The following is a 14,439-nucleotide window of genomic DNA, read 5'->3' as shown; positions in this document are numbered from 1 at the left end:
GAAGGACGGCCGGCACCCAAAGTCACAGGACCCAAGGACATCGCTGCCAGAATCTGGGCGCAGAGCTACAAAGCTGCTATTGTGTTGCTCCGAGAAGAAATCCTAACAGACAAATGACAACGAGTTTCAGCACCCTTTCCCCTGCGGTTACTGTACAAAAGGGAAAAAAATTGAGCTGCTTCTTGATAAGCTTCACACACGTGCATGAGCCCGAGCAAAGTGTTTAAGGTTTCTGATGCAGAAATGTGGCCACGTGTGCAACACAAGGGTACTTTAAAGGGTACTTTCCAAATCCCAACTCCAGACTCAACAGAATTTCAACAAGACAAGAGAAGAAGCTGTAAATATTTTAAGTGTTTGTATTCTTGGAACTTAATTTAATATTCTCATTGCTAAGTATACGTAATGTCCTGAAATCACCGTGTTTATTAATGTTCAGTAACACAAAACTCATGTTGGTTCATTCTTAGCACAAAGGTGTCCTCACTCAGTGATAGATGACTGGATTAAATCTGAGTTTCTGGTTTGCCTGCAAATTAATCTGAGCTTGTGTATGATCACATAATATCAGACTTGACCTTAAACATTCATTCAGGCACCAAATCTTGGAGGCCTGTCGACCGCACACTAGATGAGTGTGAAGGGGTTTTTTTGTACAGTTTTTCACCCACTATTGTAGGTGACATGATGCAGGTAAAACATTTTAACCTCTAAACTCAAGGAAATCTGTGTGGGTTTAATGTGAAAATGACTGTCTTTGTGATGCGTGGGCGGTTTGGGTGATTCTGTCCTTAATTAAAGGAGTAAAACCCTTTGAGGGTTGGAGACGTCCCTGAAAATTTCCAACAATTGGTTGTGTCCAGCTGCCATTTTACATTCATTTCCAGTGTACAACCTTTCTGATGTGCTTATTTCTGATCTGTTTTATGTTACCAGGTTGTGTTAAAGCTTCGGTTAAAAAATTTATTTTTCAACAATCGAGACATAGGAATATTAAACCTACAAGTCTTTATTATAAAAATGATGAATATAATCTGAATTTTATGATTTATAAAGAGGTAACTGTGGTATATGAGCTTATGTGTAGATGGTACAGGAAGATCTCTGCTGACACAGACTTGGTCGAACAAAGTCGCCTTTTATATCAGAATTGCAGAATGATGTATCAAATCTGGACGGATCTTCAAAGCCCAAAAGTCTGTGCAATCTCTGTCTCACTGTGGGTGCTTCTCCCCTTAAGTAGGGTAAAACTTTCCCCTATTTGGTGACCCTGAAGATGCTGAGCACCCCGTCCACAGGCACATAGCCAGAAGATAAGGTATACATATCTGGTGAGCCTCCCCTGGACGCAGTAATGAGGAGTAGGTTATTCGTATATATATTTCCTATCTTCAGCCGCCCTGTTTTCCTGAACTCAGCTGGTAAGTATCAGACACTTCATAACAATTGAGGTTTGGGAGGACCTACAGAGAATTATCATCAGAATCTGCGTCTTTCCGATTCACTCTCACTTATCTCATTTTCAGCAGCAGCAGGCTGCTTTTAAGAGAAAAACCACCAGCCACAACCTGTGAAGGATCAGACAGTAGACAGATGTCTGTTTTAGCTGCATAGTGAAGGTACTTTTGCATTAAAAGTGCCTCTATTTACCTCAGAAGACGCAGACAGAAGGATAAAATAAGGACAGAGTTCATCGAATCAACTTGGAATGATTGTACGCAGCTGTGGCATACGGTGGAGATTTGATCGTAGATCTCTGTCTGTTCTCTGTTCGTACCCTGTAAACGCACGCCTACACACACATTTGATCTGGAACAATCTGAGCTGTGGGCTGCTCTCAGTTGTCTTAGGGCTACTGTTTGTCTGCTGTAGAAAAGAAAGAGGTCAAAGATGACCTGGGTATACACCAGACTCAGAAAGGATGGCCATCTTCCTTGACTGGTTGGGAGAGAAACAGGAAAGATAAGTTAACAAGCACCTTAACCGCAGGCCAGGGATACCTGCTGAGAAACAGAAACACAAGTTAATGACAACAATAATGTCATATGTTCCTGAAGAGTGAAATGAGCAGAGTGAGGAGAGGTGCATCATGGGAGGTCCCCCAGCAGTGCAATGCAAACTGGCAGCTGGTTCCACAGAGAGGGGCCTGATAACTGAAAGCTCTGCCTCCCATTCTACTTTTAGAAACTATGAGAACCACAAGTAAACCAGCAGTCTGAGAGAGAAGTGCTCTGTTGGGAAAATATCCAACTATAAGATCTTTAAGATGTGATGGAGCTCAGTCAAAGCAAGGATTTTTAATTCTATTCTGAATTAAACAGGGAGCCAATGAAGAAAAGCTAAAACTAGAGAAATACTAACTCCTGTTAGTTCTCATCAGAAATCTCAGCTGGATGCTCTTCAGAGACTTTTTTCTGCATCACTGAGACAGGGTGTTCCTTATTTTGGCAGTATTACGAATGTGAAACAAGGCAGCCCTGGGAATCTGTTTCATATGTGCATCAAATAATATATTCTAGTCAAATATAACTCCAAGGTTCCTCACTGTAGCACTAGAAGCTAAGGGAATGCCATCTAGAGTAACTATATAACAAAAGTTTCTTCCTGAAGCGCTCAGGTTCAAAGGCAACAACTATAGTTTTGTCTGAATTTAGCATCAGAAAATTCTGAGTCCTCCAGGTCTTTATGTCTTTAAGACTTGCTTGTAGTCTAACCAACTGAATGGTTTCATGTAGCTCCATGGGTAACTATAACTGACTTGCAAAGCAATGGAAATTTATGCCATGCTTTCTAATAATGTTACCGAACAGAAGCAAGTACAAAGTAATAAGTATTTATCCAAGCACAGAACCCTGAGGAACTCCATGGCTCATGCTGCTGTGTGAGAAAGGTCCTTAATTTACATGAGCAAACTGGAATCTATCTATCAGACAAATATGACTTAAGCCAGTCCGGGGTGGTTCCTTTATTCCTAATGACATGTTCAAGCCTCTGTAACAAAATGTTGTGATCGATGGTATCAAGATCCATAAGAATGAGCCCAGACATGAGTCCACCTTCAGAGAACAGGAGGAGATCACTGGTAACTTTTACCGCTGCTGTTTCAGTATTCATTATTCATACACATCTTGGGAAGAGAACAGACTTTATGATACACAGATCTCTTCAGTTTGCTTTAAAGTATTTATTTTCAGCTGATATACAAGGTCACTAACTTCATTACCAGTAGCAAATACCCTAAATACATGTGACCTGATATAGCACTAACACTTCTGACAGTTTCATTTGTTGAGAAACTGCATCTCATTCTCAGGATGTGAAGTCACTCGCCGGCGTAAACTAAAGACCACAATGTGACTCATCCTTCTCATGCACCTGCTGTCATGGTTCATAGTTTTTGTTTTCTTTCCTTTGGGTTCTTAGTCTATCCTCTGGTTGGATTCTTTCTCAGGGCCTTTGTTTATTCTCTGTTCTGTGTTCTTGGTGGGCATTTTGTTTAAGTTTTGTCCCGTGTATTCTGTCCTCTGTGATTAGACTTTTGTTTCTTACCACCTTGGTATCCTCACTTGCCTTGGTCTTTCCCCCAGTCTCTTTGACACCTGTCTCTACCTAATCGGTAATAGCTGCAGTCACTTTCTCATTAGTTCCCCACAGTATATATACTCTTCTGTCAATCTCAGTCTATGTCAGGTCCTTACTTTTGCTGTTTCTCTTTTCTCTGGTTATCCATATGCTTGTTCTGTTACTCAATCTTTTGTTTTCCAAGTTTAGTTGATGGTTTCCCAGCTCAGCCACACTTCTGGTTTCTTTTGAATAAAGACTTTAGTCAAATAATCTGAACTTCTGCTTCCTGCATTTGGGTCCTCTTTAACCCTTCACCACCTACACCATTACACCTACATATTTAGTGTTGCCACTGAAATGTTTCAGTGAGATTTAACATTTCACATTTTTATCCATGTTGTCACAATAGGCAATTTGTTTTGCAAGCAAAGGAGTAAAACACACCTTTATTATGCATTAGCTCAGCAGTACATCACTCAAAACGTGTGCTCAGTGTTTGAGGTTATGAGTAACTTCTAAAGGACAGTTCATCAGAAATGACGATTAGGATTATCATGAAATGAATGTTCTTGAAATATCTCCAACAGCAGAGAATATTTCTTTCCTTGGATCTGATGGATATATCTTTTTATTACAGCACAAACTGATGGGGTATAAATGCTTCTGTACTTCACCTGTACTTCAATGCTACTACATTCATCATTTAAAGTTACCGTTTTCTCAGTCAGTATTTTACTGGACGTTGTGCGTGTCCAAGACACTGCCTTGAACCATAGACTGAAATAATAGGGGGATAAAAGGGGGACATGCTCTGTCTTGCTGGAAAAAATATTCAATATATCACCGTAAACATAACCTATTTCAGATTAAAGGGATAGTTCGCCTCTTTTGACATGAAGCTGTATGACATCCCATATTAGCAATATCATTTATGAACATTGACTTACCCCCTGCTGCGTCCTGTGAGCCGAGTTCCAGCCTCGTTTTGGCGTTGATGAAAGTAGTCCGGCTAGTTTGCTAGGGTCCCGAAAATAAAGCGTCTTGCTTCTCAAAACAATATGCGTTCAAAAGAGTAATACATTTGCATCATTTGCATCACCTCCAGAAAAAGTCAGACCTCACAATCGCTTGGCGCTATTTCTCTCTTCCTTCATATCACTGCGTGCTGTGTAAACTGTGCAGACCGAAGTGCAGACCGAGCAGTCCCCTGCTTCCGAGCAGTAAACACCGTAACAGGTGCGACTATCGCTAGGCGGCAGCACGCATTGATATGAAGGGAGGCAAAAATAGTGCCGAGCGATTGTGAGGTCTGACATTTTCTGGAGGGACGATTTTGTGATGCAAATGTATTACTCTTTTGAACGCATATTGTTTTGAGAAGCAAGACGCTTTATTTTCGGGACCCCAGCCAACTAGCCGGACTACCTTCGTCAACGCCAAAACGAGGCTGGAACTCTGCTCACAGGACGCAGCAGGGGGTAAGAAAATGTTCATAAATGATATTGCTACTATGGCAGGTCATACAGCTTCATGTCAAAAGAAGCGAACTATCCCTTTAATGTATAAAATGTTGTTGTGTTTTCTATTCCATTGTTTAGTTGTGCACATTTGACATTTCATGCTGTTATGATTATATTAAGTTGAGATAATAGATCTTTTATTTCAGTTCAAATGGGTGTAAAATGTCTTCATGTTGTACACGAATGACAGCTCCAGTCCTTATTGAGCTCCTGCGGTCACGTGACTTTTGGTTTACAGCCGCCATTTTGGCAGTAAACATGACGACCGGCGCCAGCGTTCAAGATTTCCTACCGAGCGAGTATACGTGTCATTTTAATTCAAGTGAAATTCGGCTTTATACTACAAAATTAAAAAGATTAAACATAAGCAACCCATATGCTGTTAGGCAAATGGTTTTCTGCACCAAAACCAGTAACTGCAAGCACTGATCCCCAGCAACAGTGGTGCTACTGCCGTGCACCTGCGGCAGGAAACATGCTTGTCTGCGCTTCAGGGTTCTGTGCCGTGAAGAGGTTCCGTTCCACCAAACCTGCCTTCAGATGAAAAGGGTACCGAAACAGTGGGTGTGTCCTAGCTGTAGGAAACTAATCAATGCCCCCCCAAAAAATTTATTAATTACTTAAGTCTTACTTACGAAAGGTGTGTGTGTGTACTGTGCGCATCCAATACTGTGTTAATCTACCTGTTCAGTGAATACTTGAGTCCTGGACCTGTAACTGAAAGCCATCACTTGATTGTGTATTTTATATTTTTCTCTATATATTTTTTTATCACACATTAGTCATACTGTGAATATATCTTTACTTTTGTGGGCATCTGAGGGTTGCTTCCAAACAACTTGTCATTGTATTTATATAGTGACAATAAAGCGCTACTACTACTACTAAATGTGTGAATGTTAGTGAACTTATATTTTATTGTAAAGTATTTAACTGTTAAGCCAATGTTATTGTCTTCTGTGTCTGTAGCAGTATCTGTAGCGCTCTTAAAACATGGATAGGTCACTCAAATCTAGTGAGTGAGAAAAATAGTCACATCAAAAGTTAGAAGCAAATCAAAAAGGTTTATTTTCTGTTGACACAAATTCATCACTCAAAGGGCACCACAGAATCTGGTACATTTGTTAGTCCACAACATACACTCACTAGTTTATCAAGATAAGTAACATCCTTTTCTTTTTCTATGTCTGTGACAGTTATTGGCACAGTGCTTTGTAAGATAGTATACTTCTGACGGAGTACTCCTATGACTCTTTCGATGTGAATCCTCAAAGAGGCTAGAGATCTTGTATTCTCTATGTCAACCGGATCTAACTGTGTTTTTCCACAAGTAAATGCTGGAATTTTTAATTCAGCCTGACACCTTTCAACAGACTCTTTCACCAGAAACCCCCGGTCTGCCAAAACAACATCCCCTGGGAGAATATTAGGTAAAAAATGACTGTGTTCTGTAATGAACTTATCACTGGTGCGACCTCCCCATCCAGTAGAAATGAAACTAATTGAACCTTGAGGGCAAATGTCGATTAAATATTTCATGGTGTGATGTGATTTGTATCTTGAGTAACACTGTGCACTGGGTCGCAATCTACTTGGTTTCTCTAGAAAAATTTCAAAACAATCAATGATACAAACAGTCTTCTCGTAGTCACCATTTCTAAATACGTATGGAAGAGATGTTCTTAAAGATTCTCTTTCAGGGCACACTAGACTTGGCACCAGTCTACAATAAATCTAATTCACACAGTGTTTGAAGTACCTGGAGACAGTAGTTGGGTCGATACCAAAATAAAAACCTAAAAAGTCAAATGTTAAGTTCATTCGAAGCTTCATCAAAGTCAACATGTATTGTTGAAAACATGTTAGCGATGATTTAAGTTTGAGAAATGGAGCCAAATATTGAAAAACGGCCATAAGACATGTATAGGTTGCTAACCCGGTGAGGTTATTCACCTTTTTATCATCATTCTGCAAACTAATCTCTGTCAGGGTCTTCCTATTTATTTTGTCCCTTAACAACATATTTTCAGTCCTTAGAGCTTGGCATTCTAGCTCAAGACACTGGATGTGGTTATGACAGGTTTCAGAGGTGCATGGTGGTGTTGCAGGATCAGGCTGGACAGGATCTTCAGCGCCTGAGTCTTCCAAAGGATCTGTGATGGGGGGCTCCTTCAAAGGCTCTGTGGTTTGGTCTTCTGTTGCTGCCTTGTTCGGGGGACAATCAGTTGATGTCCTGATGAAAACACAGAAGCAGCAAAAGAAGCTTTCATGCATACAATACTGATGGCAGTTTACATATACAGTTTGACATGTTTAATGGAAATCATATGATATTAGCCTTCATTAAATGAGTTAACTAAAAGTTGACTATTTAATCAGACAGGAGTTAGATCTACCCACCTTTGACAGATGGCTTCTGCGGATAGCTTTGCCTGCTCTATTTTGTGTAATTTTGCCTTCTGCTTTCTGTTGAAAACCTCCAGTCTCGTTATTCGTCTCCTCTTCTCCGTAAATGGAAGGTATTCAAAAATGGATGGAATAAAATCCGGACTCAACGGGTTATCACTCTTTCTCCCTACAAAATAAAAAGGAATATTTCAACACAGGGTTTGTTTACCGTTAGCTTGCTACACGCTGACTTGCTAACAGGTTACTAGGCTGCGCCAGAGCTACACTTGTTGAGTTAAAACGGGACATCACAGTGTCCGTTACTTAGCTATAACAACAACGGGGTGCTGTAATTCAAGTAGGTACTTCAGTTACATGAAACTGGCAAGAACGTTTTTGTAGCATTGTACTGTGGTCTGTATTCCTTCACCCACCTGATATGAAGTGATCACTGCATAAGCGAAATCCAACGGCTGGGGGGTCCAATCTTTCAGACTTGTTCTGACGGCTCCTGGCTCTTTTAATCGTGCTGATCCACTTTTCCCTCCTCTCCGCTTCTTTTGGAACGCGATAAAATGATAACCCTTTCTTCTTACCTCGCCTATTTCTGCAACCTGGTGCACAACAGTTATCTACCATCCTTCCCACGATTACTGCCAAAATGGCTACCCTCATCGTTTCTCGTCACGTGACCAGCGTATATGACGTCATCCGCAGGAGCTCAATTAAGCCACTTGTGAGTCCTTCTCAGATCATTCATTCCATGTTGTTTAGTGTCAGCAAAATCCTCCTAAAATGTAAACTGACCCAGAAAAAGTATGTTGAATTTCCTGTTTGAATCGTTTTTTTGTGTGAGAGCTTTTTCTGCGCAGCGACCCTTTAATCTTCTCTATTCTTTTCCTGGACCTCATTAACACATTTTGGGTCACACTTTGATTAAACCTGATACGCGAGCAGCTGGGTGGGAGCAGTGGTTACAAGTGCCAGCGTGTGCTCGGCAGACACTCTTGAGGGATCACATATACGGCAAACAACAGCTCACTGACCACCTGAGACTCAGAGGGCAAACGGAGGAGACACCTGAGTCCTGGCCGTCTTTGGGCTCGTTCACACCCTCTGCACGGTGGTTATCCTATCCTGTCTCGTTAGCGTCATCAGCCTGAATAAGCAGACTGCAGTCTGCTCTGGTGACACAGTGACTGTTGGATGGCTCTGTTGATCGAATGCGTGCTTGTATTTGTGTGCAATCTGGGAGGGAAAATTAACTAGTTTCTATTTTGAATATTATTCAATCACACGCGTATTATATGTCATCTCTCTGTTTGAAGAACTCTGTAAACTCTGCATGTTTTCAAATTCATTTGGAACTATTTTCAGCCACGGTTTCATACATATTTGGTCCGACAGTATTTATGGCAGCAGGACAGTACATGTGGGAATACCTCAAAATAAACGACTAGAGGACTCTGAGATGGAATCCTCTGCCATGGCCAGTACTGCTCTGTGACAGATTTCAGGAAAGAGATTCAGAGATTACAGAGATTCTTCTCCCCATCGTCAGCTTTGCTACTAAGTTAAGTTTCATTAAGTTTGTTTAAATTTAATGTTCTCGTACTCACAGACAAAACAGGCACTCAAAGACTTGGGAGATCATCCTCCTCTTTTGTTCATGCAGGCAATGACAGCCGACAAATATTCCACATTAGAAGATAATGCATCTTTTCGTGGTCATGGGAGCAACAAAAGTGTCAAAACGGCATTCATTAAGGAAGTGGAGGCATAATACTAAGCATGTATTTTAGTCCATTTTCTAAACCCAAGTAGACAGTGATGTTATTTGGCCCCAACTTTGATCATTTTCTAACCTTAACCCGTCACAAGGTCGTGTTTAGGACCCAAGGTGCAGACTTGAAGACAGGGAAACGGTTGACTAGTTTATTTTGGCACACAGAGGAATACATCCAGGATGCAGGTGGACTAGAGAGATCCTCTAAGCAGCTGACAGGTGGGTATTTCCAAGCAGAGACCGGGAAATGAGGAATCCAGGAAGCAGGTTGACAGGTGAGATTCACCAAGCCAAAATCCATCTGCCATGTTCCACCTCTTCACAAAATAACCCACAGAAATGATACCTTCATTGTCCTGGAAGCTCTCCTCAGCCTCCCCTCTCACATTGCCATAAATATGACAGTATTGGTGTTTGTGGTAATTGGTAAGTTTGCCATTGGTGTGCTTTTTTAACATTAAATCTATTCATAACAACGCTCCTAATAAAGACTTACCAACAGTCTTATTTTATAAGCACTGGAGTAAACTGTAGTTTAAACTTTATTTAGCACGTCTTGAATAGCGGATGAAAACACGTTCGGCTTCTCTTTAACACAAGGGGTGCAATCAAGTCAGAAGCAGTTGAAAGAAATAAAGCTACAAAACTGTTGGATAACAACACCACTTTTACATTCCTCCAGTCTGTTCAGGTAAAGCTGCAGAACTTCACAGCCCGGCGTAGTGCTTTCTGCATCTGGTCAGTCTGTTTCAATGGTAGGGAGTTCCTTCACTTCCATAACTTTGTTATTTTGTGGACTTATATCAACTCAGTACCCACACACGAGTTATTTTACAGTGTTTTGTTCACAATGGCAATTTCCTTTGGAATGCACTGCCAGTTTATTACATGCATTTTACTCCCTCCACTTTATGAAACCCTTTAGGGAGAGCAGGGGAGCTTCACAGGCTCCCTGTGAGGAAAACATCACCTTAAAGAGACAAATGTGACCAACCAACTTTGAGTCATATGTGCTTGCACAGTATAAGTAAACTATATGAGAACCTTGAGATGTTTATTTATGAGCACAAGCTAGAGGTCTATTGTTTCCATGAAGGGATCAGCTGTGGATCTGCTACACAGAAAGATGAAAAGCTGGGAGTCCTCCCTTTGTCCTGGCCTCTGTCATTAGCAGCAGACAGCCTGGGGACTGACCCCCTGCGGTTTGAAGGCCCTACGCCCATTACAGCAAGTGCATTCACAAGCTACACCCACAAGCACATACCTCCCCCCTGCAACTTTGGTTTTGTTCTTGACATGTCCTTGATAGTTGTTCACTCAACAGTCTTGTCTTTTCTTTACGGTAAATGTCACTATTGCCCCCATCCTTTCCTGTGGGTTCTTTTCGTGCTTGAATCAGGTCAAAAGACGGGTTAAAATGGACTTGACTTGGCACTATAGAACATTTTCACATGTGAAGCTGATAAACTGAAATCAACTTTTGTGTAAGGGTTGTTTATTGTCCGCATTAACAGCTACCTGATCTTGTGTTTGTGTGGAAAATCACAAGAAAAGAAAATTGAAAAAAAGAGGTATTGAGGGTTCAAAAGTTACTTTTGGTTGAGGAATTCACTTTAAAAGCTGCCTTATCCTGCAAACATGATGGTAAACATTGGACTCACCACCCAGGCAAGAAAATTTCACATATAAACGGTTCAGCTTTAAACAATCCTCTCACTGTAAATGTCTTAAATGTCTTCTCTCTGAATCTGTTAGTACAATCAATTGCACAACAGCCCTGTCTTATTCTAGATGTGTTTTCAAGTGGGTCAAACGATCCGCAACCAATGAGACGATTGTCTTCTTAACACTCAGTGCGGCAACAGAGTACATGGTTGATGACATCACATGTACACCCTCTATAGCTGCACAGCACCACCACTCAGCACTCAGGACTGGTTCCTCTAATTTTCTATGTAGAGCATGTGGGCTGGCTGACCTCAACTCTTTTAGGCTGAGGGTGGTGGGTTGCAAATTCAGAGCAGAAATCCCCAAACATAGAATAGATGTCTGACTTTTCTCATAGTATGTCTAAAAGAGAACATTTTGTGGACCCGTTTCAAATGTGTGGGAACATTACGTCAAAATGTCAGTCTCTACTGTACATTTGTGAACTTACAAGTCATTAGATAATAGAATTATCCATTGATGCACCATGAAAGGCAAGAATTGGAGATGCAAGTTACTTTATGACTGCTTGTTTGCAATAAAACAACATTTCATGCTTTAATTCAGTAAATTACAGGCCCAGATACTTTAAATCCTTGCATTTGTTGAATATATTGACTCCAAAGTTTTCAGTAAACAGTGTGCTTCACCACTAAGGAATGTCAGGAGAAAATTTGAACTATGCAGCTGCACATATTTACCTCATTTTCTTACATATGTCATCAAGTGCGCTACACTTCCTTGCAAGCTATCATGATGACTAGCTTTGAAATAATTTCAGCTATTTAGTTACAACATATACAAAAAAAAACTAAAGGCCTGAATTAACCCCAAATACCACATTGGTGGTCAATTAGTTGTACAGCAAGAAATTAAGCAAATTAAACTGTGTTTTATTTAAACTTTGATGGGTAAATAACAAAGGAAGTGCCTCAGTCTGCTTTCAATAATGAAGTTACCAAAAAGGCTTTGTTTTCCTGTCAGGAAAGTTGGTCTGAATGGGCGTACCTTGACAGTGGTGTTACGTTTCAATGGCGCATCAGTCTTTATGTGTTTGTGTATGCGCGGGCGTGTGTGAGGGGTGTGGCCTCCGCCCCGTAGGGCGCGAGCGCGCACGGCAGTTGGAAGGAGTCGGCCTCAACAGTCATTCGTCTCAGAGGAGAGAAAACAGGAGCGACTCACAACGCGAAAAGACAGAGTTGCCGTGTTGCCGCTTGAGAGACTTATGGATTTACTTCACTTCTCCGACACTCCTGGGTCCACTTTTGCCTGACGAAAGACGGCTGAAGCCGGGTGAGTTTAACCCACTCAGAAGGAGTTTTATGTCTAAAAAAGGAGGAAGGTTCTTATCGACCAAGTAATCTTAAAGCGCTCACACGGAAAGAAGTAAGCTAACCGGATCGGCAAAGTTACCGCATGAAAAGTGTGAGACACCTTGAGAGCAAGGGTAGTTAAAAAAAATGTAAGTGTATGCCCTCAATAGGAAGATTTAAAACACTCAAAAAAGGAGAAAAAATAACTAGAGTTAGTACGACTTAAAGTTCGCGTGAAAACTAAATATGTTGTCATTTAAAATCAACAGTTAACTACATTCTGTCATTCTGATCTGTTCTCAGGTTTGTGCAAAATTGATCAGTTTTAATTGATTATTTGACTGATTTACTCAACTATTTAGCTCAAATGAAGCGTAGTCCACCCCTGTTTTAAGACAGGAATGGGACATATAGATGTATTTAAAATTTAATGACAGATTTGGGGAATTAAAGAGGCCGGGACTTTGAAGTCGTCACATAAGAGGTCTTGTAACAGGATGTTCCACAATTACCGGATTTTTTCTCTTTTTCCTCGTCAGAACAAGTTGGTTTAAAACAATTTAGGGAGCTCAATCCCTTGGGAAAACAATCCATTAGTTGCAGCACCGGCTTGTGTAAACACAAAACTTACAAAACCATAACCTAAGACAAACAAACTCACAAATATTGAACATGAGACAAACTGGCTTTGGTACAACATTTTAAGGAGATAACTAATCCTCGGTGACTCGCTGGCATTTATTTCTGGAAAGCTTCATTCTAACCCGAACCAAACTCAGTAAGCTGCTGTTTCAGACAAAATAGACCACTCTTTTCTCCACTGTCTCCTATTCCTCATCATCTCTCCAGCATTTTGGTTTATGATCACACGAGCCACATTTTCCAGAGCGTCTGCACAGATGTGTGTGTCAGCTCTGAAGCTCTATTATGTTTAGACAGAAATGTAGAACCCACACACAGGGTTTTCCAACTTTCTGCCATGCTGGTTAATGAAAATGAGGCAAATCATAACCAGAAAGTGGACTTCTTTAAGTCAATAACACCAAATTTCAGAAAAGAGCCCACTCGGATCGAGTAGTCTGTTGTTTTGTGCTTATTTTTGTTTTGCATGACAGGTTTTAGCCATAATGATAACTATTTTCCTCGTACTTTACCCTCTGTGTAGTCCCTTGCATGCATGCAGTTAGTTTATTGTGTTACAAATAGCTCGATAGAGTCCAAGAGTGAAGTGACTTGTACTAATTTGTGCATACTGAATCTAGCTTGCAGCTCATTTTAATGTTAATACAGAGATTAATATGTTGTATTTAGTTTTGCTGTTCAGTTTCAACAAGACAAAGGCACAAATGGCAACAATTGCTGCTATTTTATAATATGTTTCTAGTTTTCAATGCTATAATTAATTATATAATTATAATTAAATAATTAGTTTAATAAAATAATTGTTTATCCCATAAGCCTTTTAAGCCTAAAAAGGCTATTAATTAAAAGTGCTTGCTTGCTTACTTTCAGCACTTAAAGCAGTTTTAAATACGACACAATAAGGTGAAAATAAGCTTTTCTGTGCTGTACCGCCTTTATTTTGGTATGTGAAGCGACGGTTAAGAAGCTCAGACACAAAGCAACCCTGTAGGTGTATTTGGAGCTGCCTAGGTCTAAAAATGTGTCATTCAGTGAGATGTTAAAATTTGCCGCCAGTTCAAAAGGTGCTGTTAAACTACAACCGAGAAGCAAGCTTTGCACACGATGTGCACAGAGAAACATTGTACCACTGTAGCATCGACTTCCTGTGTAACAGGACAGAAGTTACAAGCAGACTGATGTCATTTTTTCGGGGGTAAAGATCCAGCAGCGGTTTGCGATATTGTTTGCCGACCCCTCTTCATCTGACGTTTTTTTACTCACCTGGGCTGTTTTAACTCATGACAAGATGCATGCTACTGACAGTCTGAACAGATGTCAATTAGTGAATATACAGCTTCAGGTAAACAGTAAAGGTTCACACGCTGTTGCGTCACATTTATCAGCTGTAAAACACTAAAGATAAACTCTGAAAGAGAGAAGAGGTTGACGACGTCTGTGGCACTTTCATTGCTAAAGATTGCTGAGCGCCCAGCTGTTGAAGACCATTGAGCCACAATTTTGGCTCCCTGAATGGCTA

At 40.7% G+C, this 14,439-nt stretch overlaps 1 protein-coding gene across 1 annotated transcript in view; it reads left to right on the top strand.

Moving 5' to 3' along the window:
- Positions 1-12,106: 12,106 nt before the first annotated feature.
- The window catches only part of b3gnt2b (UDP-GlcNAc:betaGal beta-1,3-N-acetylglucosaminyltransferase 2b), a 30,506-nt gene continuing 28,173 nt past the window's right edge, over positions 12,107-14,439 (top strand). The window contains exon 1 of the mRNA XM_075480467.1: positions 12,107-12,258. The gene's annotated coding sequence lies outside the window, so the exon portion shown is untranslated. The remainder of the gene's footprint in view (positions 12,259-14,439) is intronic.

This window comes from Odontesthes bonariensis, chromosome 2 (genome assembly GCF_027942865.1).
Source record: "Odontesthes bonariensis isolate fOdoBon6 chromosome 2, fOdoBon6.hap1, whole genome shotgun sequence".
In the NCBI taxonomy this organism is placed as follows: domain Eukaryota; kingdom Metazoa; phylum Chordata; class Actinopteri; order Atheriniformes; family Atherinopsidae; genus Odontesthes; species Odontesthes bonariensis.
This window is presented reverse-complemented; position numbering and strand designations above follow the sequence as displayed.